Below are 12,221 nucleotides of genomic sequence, written 5' to 3'. Positions count from 1 at the left end.
AGGGTTACTTAAAGACATGGATGAGCGAGTTTGGGGTGGAGGAACTTGACTGGCCTGCCTGATCTCAACTCAATAGAACACTTTTGAGATGAATTAGAGCAGAGACTGTGAGCCAGGCCTTCTCGTCCATCATCCGTGCCTGACGTCACAAATGTGCTTCTGGAAGGATGGTCAAACATTCCCATAGACACACTCCTAAAACTTGTGGACAACTTTCCCAGAAGAGTTGAACCAATTATAGCTGCAATGGGTAGGTGAACTCAATATTAAACACTACAAACTAAAACTGGGATGCCATTAAAGTTCATGTGCATGTAAAGGCAGGCATCCCAATACTTTCAGCAATATAGTGTATATCTAAAAACAAAAATGTAATGCTCTGCAGCTTATCATTCCTTAGATATGGGGACTGCACTAGTTTTATTTTTTAATTTTTTTAAGCTAATAACATTTTCAACACGTACAGAAAAGAGAAAAACAAATACAAATCTTATTGTGTAAACTACTAGTCTAATTAACCCACCGTGTAATTAAAGGTAGCAAAACCAGACATGTTAGAAGTCCAGCCCACTTGGCCCAAGTGACAAAGTGCGTAGGGATGAGCAAACTGGGATTGTTTATTGGAGGTCCAGGAAAAACCATTGGGTGGTGGGCCACCGTGATATAGGATGGTTTCACAATGTTAATTTTTATTGCAGTAAAGGACATTTTGACAGTGTGGGTGTTTTTGTTTGCTTTTCCCTTTTTTGGGGAATGAGTAGTAAGTGGGAATAATGTACCCTGTATTCATTCCCGTGGTGGGAATTGAGGGGGACAGAGTAACCAGGGGGACCTTATTATAAAGAGGAATTCCAGATTTCCATAACCCCCCATCCCACACACAAACCCACATCCCCCCATATCCCATTTAAGGGACATGATACAAGGAAGAGGCACTTGTGTCTCAACATAGGGACCAGGTGCCCTGCATGGGTGGAGACTTCACTGTTGAAGGACATGTGGCCTGGTGTGGTTCAGAAAGTGGAGGGGCATGTTTGCTGCCCTCCCTTTCCTGACCACCCCGATTGCATGACTGAATAAGGGCCTGGTTGGTATTTTAAGGGGCGCCCCATAATTAAAAAAAAAAATTTAAAAAAAAGAAACAACATGGGGTTCACCCTAAAATGTGGGTTTGGGCCAAACTCATGAACCCAAATCTATAGCCCCAATTTGTTATTGACAGGATTAACAGGTGAAAATAAAGAGTGAGGACCTTTTTTTTTTTTTTTTTTTTGTGTAATCAACTCTGTGTATTGATCAACTTCTAGTGTCGGGCAGCAAATCACGCTGCAACTGCAACATGTATCGCGGGAAGCATGTCGCCCAAAAGTAGCTCCTGAACTTTTTTCGGCGTCACACATCGCGATTTGCCGCAATGTGTGTTGCCACAATTGCAGCGCAACTTATTGCACCAGACCCGCACCGCGATTTGAGGGGTCATTTAAATGAATGGCATCTCAAATGCAAATCTGCCCGCGATTCAAAATGCTGAAGTGTGAATGCAGCCTTAGTGTTTTTGGTATGATACTAAAAGCCGACCAGCAGGAAGTTAGCCTGCCTTATGACCTAGGTTTGAGAAAAACTCATGAGGCTTTATTCATAAAGCTTTAAGACCCACCTAAGGCACTATATTTTTAGCAAGGTGACTTTAAATTTTCAAATTTCATTGGACTCTGAAAATAACTGTCACTTTGAAAATAATAAATACTAATCCTGGTGTATCAGCTTTTTGTGGCCATATGCACTTCGATGAACGATCAATTTATTTTCCGATTAATGTCTTATGATAAGAATATTCAACACATCTCTGTCTCTGTTATCCTTCATTCCTGGAATCAGGAGGAGTGCTTGGACACTTATATAGACACTTTTCTGGATTTATTACCCAGTTGTATTCATTAGACACTAGCGCAGCAATCTTTTGTTGTTTTACGTATTCAACACATAGACATCAACCCATTTCACCAATATGCTACACATGGGAAAGTGCATCTCGATGAAAAGTTACGATATGATCACAACTTATGATATGATAAATTATTGATCGCATCTTGTTTCCACCATGTAATCTCATAATCTCATCAGTCCAAATACGATTATGTTCAAGAACAAAGTATCTCTGTGCTACCAATCAATGCAAAATGATCAATAATTTTCTGCTCTGGCTCAGTTTGATCGAATCGGATCTAAATCAATCAGAAGGGAAGTAATGGCTATTGTTTGTAGACACTTGCAAGTTTTTTGACCACGTTTGTCATGCAAACCATTGAAATGAATGGACTTTCCTGTGCGTGAAATCTGACAACCTGCAAAATGACACACATGTGTACAATGCCATGTGAATGGGGGCTAAGAGCTGGGAAAAGATGCCGCTGTGCATTTAGGCAGGTAGTGCCGCTATTAAAGGACTGAATGTGGCTTATCCCTTAAAAAATAAATACAACAGGCATCCCCATTTCTGTATGAGTATGTGTTCATTTATTGTTGTGAATGGCACTTGCAGTAAATGTTAATTGTCATTATTGGTAGGTTAGTGGTCCTTTAACCAGTTGTGGACACAATTTCTTCCCCCCCTTTTTTTTTAACTCTTCATTAACCCTTAGCTAACTTTAATCAGCGCTAATTAATTTCCATGCTCTCCTTAACTACTCTTTTTTTTTTTTTGGAATTGTTTTTATTTTTTTAAATCACAAATTAACACCATTAACATTTTTTTCATTTTTGTTTTGTTATTTTTTGTCATAAAATGTACAACATTGAAAAAAAAAAACTTTATTTCATTTAAGTAACATTGTAGTGCATGGTTCCAGAGAAATAGTTTTAGGGTCATGTGGGACAACTTTTTAGTATAAAATGTATCATTTTTATCTACAGTAAAACACAAGTAATTTTATGTAACTTATTTAACTAATGTGTTTTGCTTATGGATTGCATAGAAAACAAAGTCATTTTTGCATAACAATATCACAAAAAAAGCTCTGCTTTTCCTAAAAAAAAAAAATGTATATATTACTTTGTTATCATACAGTAAGTAATAAAGTTATAGCCAAATAAACCTACCCTTAGCAGAAATGTAAAATTTGTTCTTGTTAATAAGGGGTATACAAGTCCAACAGCCAGCTTTAAACAAGCTACAATCTTTATGGAAAGGATTGGCAGGGACAGGGAATATACTTCTCATCAGTAAGTGAAATATAACATGCATGCCATTTACAAATACATATTTAAAAGTAGAGCAAGAGTGCCTATCGTCACTATTTAACATACATCAGCTTTGAAGTATGGTAGGATAGGATCAGCTCTTGTCAAGTATAAGGTGGTGGTCATTGTAGCACAACCCGTACATGTGGAACTGTAATATAATACTTAAAGAGATCATAAACACGTTTTTTAAATAACAAACATGTCAGCAAACACGCAGGGGGGCTCAGCCCCACCCCCGCTTTCTGCTCACCGCTCCCACTGCTGCCTTCAGTGTTCAGTGAGGATTGAGAAGAGAGCCACTGCTTTCAGGTACAGTGCTGGATTGAGATCAGGCTCAGGTAAGTATTTATGGCGCTGTGGGGGGAGCTGAACACAGAAGGTTTTTTACTTTGATGCAGAGAATGCTTTACGGTAAACCTTTTATCTTTACAACCAGATGCCACCTAGAACATAACATTTTATCCAGACTATCCCTAAAGAGTGGCATATCTAGAAAAAATCTAGTAGAAACTCTAACAAGAGAAGGACTAGGCCAGGAGGCAGGAGGACATGCTCTCTTTGGACCAATACTAATAAGACATGTTGAAAGAGGGAATACTTCAGCATGGATTTCTTTATAGCTCTGTAATGTCACATGGCCAAATTCCAAGAGCCGCAAAGAAATCTGATTCTGGAAAGGAGTTTTCCATTGGCTGTAACAATTGCTACCGGGCATTTGGTACCGTGGCCCAGCACTGACCTTGAATTTGAAGCCTTGGGTTTATTCTTGCTCATTGCATGAGTGTAAGTATCCTCACAGTGTGTTTATGGTGTGCAAGGGTTTTTTTCTGACGTATTTGTTAGATATACTATGTGAGGCCAGGCAGAGGCCTTGGGCGCCATGCTGTAGAGGGTGAGGCTAGGGTGGAAGTCTCTCCTGCCCTTGCATTGCTTGCCCATCTCTTCTACTGTGCAGCTCAGACCAGTAGATTACATTTGGAGATTGTGGCTCTCAATGGGTAACTAGTGGCCCTCTGCCCTGCTGTCAGACAGTCACTTATGCTGTGTCAGAAGATCTGCCGGCTTCTGATAGCACCTGGCTATCACATCGTACTGATGATTGCACAGGGAGAGCCGCACTCTTCCTGTGTATTCCATAGGACTGAGCTATCAGTTTGACAGCTTGGGTGCTGCTGTGCATTCGTTTATGAATGAAAGCTACTGTTGTAGATTTCATTAATAAATTATTGTTATATGTAAAAAAAAAGCCCTTTTAATTCTTATTGACCACTGGTTTATTCTCCTCTTCCCTTTTTTTTTTTTTTTTTAGCATTTATATACAAACTTTTTAAATTTGTGTTCTATCGTGAAAACCAACAAACCACAGAATAAGGCCTAGTTAGTTTTTTGACCATAGAATTTATAGTTCCAAATTTTATTAAGTCCTTTATTTTACCCAAAAAAATGTCCTTACATTTTACTTTCAGTGCCTTCTACATGTGTACACATATACTATATTACCAAAAGTATTGGGACCCCGATAGAATACCTTTGGGATGAATTAGAGCGGAGACTACGAGCCAGGCCTTCTCATCTACATCAGTGCCGGACCTCACAAATGCGCTTCTGGAAGAATGGTCAAACATTCCCATACACTCACTCCTAAACCTTGTAGACAGCCTTCCAAGAAGACTTGAAGCTGTTATAGCTGCAAAGGGTGGGCCAACTTAATGTTGAACCCTATGGACTAATGCCCCATACACACGGTCGGATTTTCCGACGGAAAATGTGTGATAGGACCTTGTTGTCGGAAATTCCGACCGTGTGTAGGCTCCATCCACACTTTCCATCGGATTTTCCGACACACAAAGTTTGAGAGCAGGCTATAAAATTTTCTGACAACAAAATCCGTTGTCGGAAATTCCGATCGTGTGTACACCAATCCGGCGGACAAAGTGCCACGCATGCTCAGAATAAATAAAGAGATGAAAGCTATTGGCCACTGCCTCGTTTATAGTCCCGACGTACGTGTTTTACGTCACCGCGTTTAGAACGATTGGATTTTCCGACAACTTTGTGTGACCATGTGTATGCAAGACAAGTTTGAGCCAACATCCCTCGGAAAAAATCCTAGGATTTTGTTGTCGGAATGTCCGAACAAAGTCCGACCGTGTGTACAGGGCATAAGACTGGGATGACATTAAAGTTCATGTAAAGGCAGGCGTCCCAATACTTTTGGTGATATAGTGTATGTTAGGAGTCGTCCTGTGTTTTCACATGAATACAAAAAATTGTGTATTTTTTCTTTAAGTGAACCTGTGCTTTGCCCATGCAAGACAAATCAACAGCTTCAATATTGCTCAATTCCACCAGCAGCATATACTTATTATGTATTTACTTCTCTTTGCTCTCCCATATGACCATCAACAATAAAGACATATAGCCAGCACTCCAAGTTTGGGGACCATATAACTCACTTCCCTCTCTCCTCATGTAAGAGTACTGATGATTGTCCATGCAGTTTTGCAGAGAACTACAGGAAAACAATAAAACTTATGCCCCGTACACACGGTCGGACTTTGTTCGGACATTCCGACAACAAAATCCTAGGATTTTTTCCGACGGATGTTGGCTCAAACTTGTCTTGCATACACACGGTCACACAAAGTTGTCGGAAAATCCGATCGTTCTAAACGCGGTGACGTAAAACACGTACGTCGGGACTATAAACGGGGCAGTGGCCAATAGCTTTCATCTCTTTATTTATTCTGAGCATGCGTGGCACTTTGTCCGTCGGATTTGTGTACACACGATCGGAATTTCCGACAACGGATTTTGTTGTCGGAAAATTTTATCTCCTGCTCTCCAACTTTGTGTGTCGGAAAATCCGATGGAAAATGTCCGATGGAGCCCACACACGGTCGGAATTTCCGACAACACGCTCCGATCGGACATTTTCCATCGGAAAATCCGACCGTGTGTACGGGGCATTAGACTTAATTTTTGTTGGTGGTCATTATTTTATATTAATAATTTGACTGTTCCAGTTTAAAGCAGAGCATCTGCAATACTTACCTCTCCTTCAACAGTCCAAGGTCCCTCGCTGGCACTGGCGTTTTCTGCCAGACTTCTCCTGGGTGCGATCGTCTTTGTTGGCCAGCACAAGATGACATCATCCCGGCACACTTTTTTAATTGCATGTCTGTTTTGCAGTAAAGAGCCCACCAGCTTGCTATTTTTTTTTTTTTTTATTTAAGACTTCAGTTCCGCTTTACATTAAACCGAGTCCTTGCTATAGATAGTAATGCACAGGGTATTACAATTTTTTTTTTCTACTAAAAAATCCTGCTATCGTTTCATAATAAAAAAAAACCCACACAAACCCCACAATTAGAAATCAGTTGCTGTATTTTATTCTGAACTTGTTTATGCTGTCACAATGATGTTTTATAGATGGAAACGTATGCTTGATGTATTTTTGGCTACAGTATAATTAACACTCACCTGCTCTCAATGATATTACTATGTATGCACTTCTTGGAAATATACTGTTTGAACCGTTGCCATAGTGACCTGTTATTTCCTCTAATATATCATGAAATTATTTCACCAGGAAAAAATTCCTGATAAGATTCCAAACTTTTTTTTCCCAATTGTAGCTCTGCCAGCTCATTAAAAAGTATCTGTGCATTTTGTACAGCCATGTTGAGTTGGTCAGGGTTAAATCCTTCAAATTGTGTCTTTTACACAACATTGTACAACATTGCCTAGCAATCACCACTCTGTAAAAGACAGTGGGGACTATGTTAGGGTTGCCACCGTTTCGTCAAGCCAAACCCGAACACTTTAGTGGCTTGGGACACTTTTGGGTGCCCCAAGGAGAGTAGTAATGCCAGGGCACATAGCGTGCCGCAGTGGGTGTGACCACATTGCTCTTGCTGACATCATCACCCTGTCCCCCAGTGATGCCAAATCTGCCCCCAGACGGCTGCCCACAGCTTCTGGATGGCAACAGATTTGGGTGTGATTATCTTGGTTGCTTGAGGAGCCACAGCCCAGTCTGAATAACGTGTCCGGGTTTCAGTCCGCCTGAAACCCAGACACATGATTCAAGACCTGGACTGTCTGGGTGGATTCCGGACAGGTGGCAACCTTAGACCATGTAAAACTATAGTGTGGACCATGATTGAATCTAGGGGGGTGCTGAGATGAACTACGCCACCCCCCCCAATTTCAGTTGCATCCCTCAAAGCCAGGCTACAGTCAAAAGTCTGACTTGTACTACCTATGTTCCATTCATCTGCAGGTCCAAGGAGTGACCCTTGATTTGCATATGATGTCAGTTAAATGCGAAGTTCACCTTTAAAAAAAAAAAAAAGCACATATTTTTGGAGGTAAAAGGTGCATTTATTATTTTTTTCCCCAAGAATCTGCAGAGCATGGCACCTGCATTCAGTAGATAGACGGTGCAATGTCAGGCTCCTGCTGTCAGTTTCTGTTTCAGAAATTCAGGAAGAGTGAATGGACTATGATGGCGCTCATTAGCACCCCCCAAAGTCCATTGAAGATTACAAGCAGTCTGCTGCAGATCTCTGTGAATGAATGGCACATCTGTGTAGGCAAATGTGACAGCGGGTGCGGGGAGAGGATCTCATGCTCAATGTCACAGGGCTCGGGGTGAGGGGGACTGCTGCAGAGTAACATGTTACATGTTACACCCTATAATGATCGTAATGTAACATGTTACTAAAGGTGAACCTAACCGCTTGTCATTCGTATAATATATATATATATATATATATATATATATATATATATATATATATATATATATATATATATATATATATATATATATATATATATATAGCGGTAAGGCAGATCTGCTGCGCAGGATCACGTACCTAGTATGTGATCCTGCACTCCCTGCGTACGGCCGGCAGCCCGCTCAGGCTGTGATTAGATACAGCAGGAGCTGACCAGCAGCTATGGTGGACTCGATGCTTTGGTAAACAGGCAGAAGTGATACTGTCAGTACAGAAGGAATGGATCCTGTGTCTCTGCTAAGCAGGGGCACCATTCCATGCCTTCCTCTAGTACAAGCACCTCCCCCACAGTAGTAAAGCACTTAACTTTTGCGCAAACCAATAAATATATACACTTACTGGGATTTTATTAACCAAAAATATATAGCAGAACACATATTGACCTAAATTGATAAAGAAATTAGATTTTTATTTATTTATTTATTTATTTTTTAATTGGATATGTTTTATAGCAGAAAGTAAAAAACATATATATATATATTTTTTTTTCAAAATTGTCTGTCTTTTTTTGTTTATAGCTCAAAAAATAAAAACTCAAATACCACCAAAAGAAATCTCTATTTGTGGGAAAAAAGGACATCAGTTTTGTTTAGGTACACCATCACACGACCGCGCAATTGTCGGTTAAAAATAGCGCAGTACCGTATCGCAAAAAAATGGCCTGGTCATGAAGGGGGGAAAATATAATGGAGGTCAAGTGGTTAAAGCAATCTTACAAGAGAAAAAAAATAAAATGAGTTCCTCCTTAACCACATACTACTTCTTAGGTAGCCATGATTAGCATTGATTAACCTCCTTCTTCCCTATTTTCTGTTTATTTTTGCTTATTTCCTTTTTTTAACCAATAATATTTATTTTTTTATTTGCATTTTTATTTGTTTTATATAATTTTAGTGTCTTATTAAAAAAATGTGCAAAATAAGGGAAAAAAAGCTTTTCCATTTGTAATAAACAATGTAGTGCTTTGTACCAGAATCATAATTTGTATCATTATACCTGGGACAATGTAAAGTATAAAATTTACACTTTTTGTCCGTAGTAACATTCGTTTGTTTTTTTTGTTTTTTTAACTAATTCTTATTTGGATTGCATAAAAAAATAACAAAATTTTTTCAAGATATCACCAAAAGAAAATATTGTTTGACTTAAAACAAATCAATAATATCTATAACTTTGTTTTCATAAGTTATGACAAAGTTGTTGCCAAATAAACAGACTTTAGCAGAAATATAAAACCTACTCTGGTACATAAGGGGTATACAGATCCAACATCTGAACTGGTTAATGTTTATAGCCAACTTCAATCTTCTCACAAAGGGGTCTTTACTTTGTTTTGAATGAAGTGAAAAATCCATTTATTAACTTCGGATTCCCTTTTTTTATTTTTATTCTTTTAAGTGATTTTCCTCCAATCAAGTTGAACTTTTCTACCGACAGAACAGAAATATAAGTGGCAGGCAAGAGTAACAAAGTCAAGTCAAATATAAAAGAGGAGAAAGGAGGACTAAACGTCCATCCAGACCAGCATCCAAGAGCAACAGTTATGGGAAGGATCGTCAGACAGGACATGTACTTCTCATCAGTAAGTGACATATAACATATAACTTGCTCCATGTATACCATTTACAAATGCATATTGAAGAATAGGTTAGTGTCACTTTTTAACATGACAGAAGGTTAGATATTAGACATTTAGATGATGGTCATTGTGACATTACAGCATACAGAAACAGGTGGCCCGTGGACCTATTTTTATTACGTTTTCTATGTAATATAATATTTAACAGATACTACCTGGAGTGTAATGCTTTATCCAGACTATTCCCAAAGAGTGACATATCTACAGGCTAGCAATGAGGGGAACAAGGGGAGTCCTAGGATGAGGGGCAGGAGTGTATTTTCAAAGTTACGCTGGGCTTGCAGCCTTCAGTGGAGATACTTCAGAATTGGATAGCTACCTGCTCTCTATTTAGACCTATGACAACAACATCTGACAGAGGGATATCTTCCAGCATGGACTTCCTTTATGGGCCTGAAATCTCATGTGACCCAATTCCAAGAGCCACAAAGGAAGCTGATGCTGGAAGATGAAGAAGGGCTACTTGGTTGTATTTCCCCAGTCCTTTCCCAGTCCATTGAGATAAACAGAAAATAGACCAGCTAACACACCACATTGAAAAAATGGTAAGTAAAACTAAAATAACAAAGTTTAGCACTGAAAATTGATGTGCCCTAGTACAATCTAGGCAAAAATCAAAATTGACACTGAAATAACAACATGCATATAATGAAAATAATAGTATGCACAGTCATGCACAACATGTATATAATAAAAGTAATAATATATACAATCAATAAAATGAGTCCATAAGTAAAGGTGGATGTGAATCTGTTCACAATCAGGTGCAGAGAAATCTTGCAAATAGTGGATATATACACTCGTGAAAAAGACCACACCGGATAAAGGGAAGGCTTACCAGATCGTTTGAACACACTAGAGCGTACGCTCTAAGATGGATGGACCATGGGTAGATCCCGTCCAACAGATGTATGAGGGTAGCAGCCAGGTGGAATCATGGGGGGACTGGCACCACAGGCAATCCGAAAGCTCAAAAAACCATTGACATGTGGAGAGTTTCGAAAAGGAAACGAAAAAGGACCATAGCGTAATTCCATAAAACAAAGGTAAATTTATTAAAATAAAAAACCACTCACATGGATATACGTAAAAACAGTGCCGTAAATCAATGTAGGCAGCAGTGGGGACCGTCCCGATGCATTTTGTCTCCAAAGGACATCATCTGGGGTGATGTCCTTTGGAGACGAAACACGTCGGGACGGTCCCCACTGCTGCCTACATTGATTTACAGCGCTGTTTTTATGTATATCCATGTGAATGGTTTTTCATTTTAATAAATTTACCTTTGTTTTATGGAATTACGCTATGGTCCTTTTTCGTTTCCTTTTCGATACTCTCCACATGTCTATGGATTTTTGAGCTTTCGGTTTGCCTGTGGTGCCATTCCCCCCCATGATTCCACCTGGCTGCTACCTGCATACATCTGTTTGACGGGATCTACCCATGGTCCATCCATCTTATAACAAGCCTGTTTGACACACAGAGCGTACGCTCTAGTGTGTTCAAACGATCTGGTAAGCCTTCCCTTTATCCGGAGGTGGTCTTTTTCACGAGTGTATATATCCACTATTTGCAAGATTTCTCTGCACCTGATTGTGAACAGATTCACATCCACCTTTACTTATGGACTCATTTTATTGATTGTGTATATTATTACTTTTATTATATACATGTTGTGCATGACTGTGCATACTATTATTTTCATTATATACATGTTGTTATTTCAGTGTCAATTTTGATTTTTGCCTAGATTGTACTAGGGCACATCAATTTTCAGCGCTACACTTTGTTATTTTACTTTCCCAGTCCATTGTAATGATTGCTACTGGGCCTTTGGTCTCTTGGCTCAATCCTGACCATGGATACAAAAAACATTGGACTTATATTCATTGCATAAGTGCAGCCATCATACCAGTGTGTGTATAATGTACAAGGGACTTCTATGCTGAAACATTTGCTAGTTATACTGTGTGAGGAATATGTCTACAATAAGATATTGATAATGAGATGTTTTGTTCCGCTTCAGAATTTGCATCCAGGGGAGGTTTTTTTTGGATATTTATTATAGCAAAAAGTAAAAATGTTTTTTTTTTCAAAATTGTCGCTGTTTTTTTGCTTATAGCGCAAAAAATGAGAACTGCAGAGGTGATTAAATACCACCAAAAGAAAGCTATATTTGTGGGAAAAAAAGACGTCAATTGTGTTTCAGTACAGCATCGCATGACCACACAATTGTCAGTTAAAGCGATGCAATGCCGTATCGCAAAAAAAATGGCCTGGTCATTAAGGGGGGAAATTCTTTTGGTCCTTAAGTGGTTAAAGACAGACCACTGTCATATAAACTGTCTGCCCTGTGTGAGACTACATCCCTGGTGAGGGGGGACTTCTTGTCTGAAGGACTGGGAAGGTTGGGACGGCTACAAGGGCCTAGGAGGCCAGAGGAGGGCCTAGGCGGCTAGCAAGTCCAAGGGTGCTCAAAGGAAGTCTTGGGCGAGGGAGGGAGAGGGAGAGACACTAATTTTTTCACACTCTAC

Source organism: Aquarana catesbeiana, linkage group LG13, assembly GCF_042186555.1.
Source record: "Aquarana catesbeiana isolate 2022-GZ linkage group LG13, ASM4218655v1, whole genome shotgun sequence".
In the NCBI taxonomy this organism is placed as follows: Eukaryota; Metazoa; Chordata; class Amphibia; order Anura; family Ranidae; genus Aquarana; species Aquarana catesbeiana.
Note: the sequence above shows the minus strand (reverse complement) of the source record.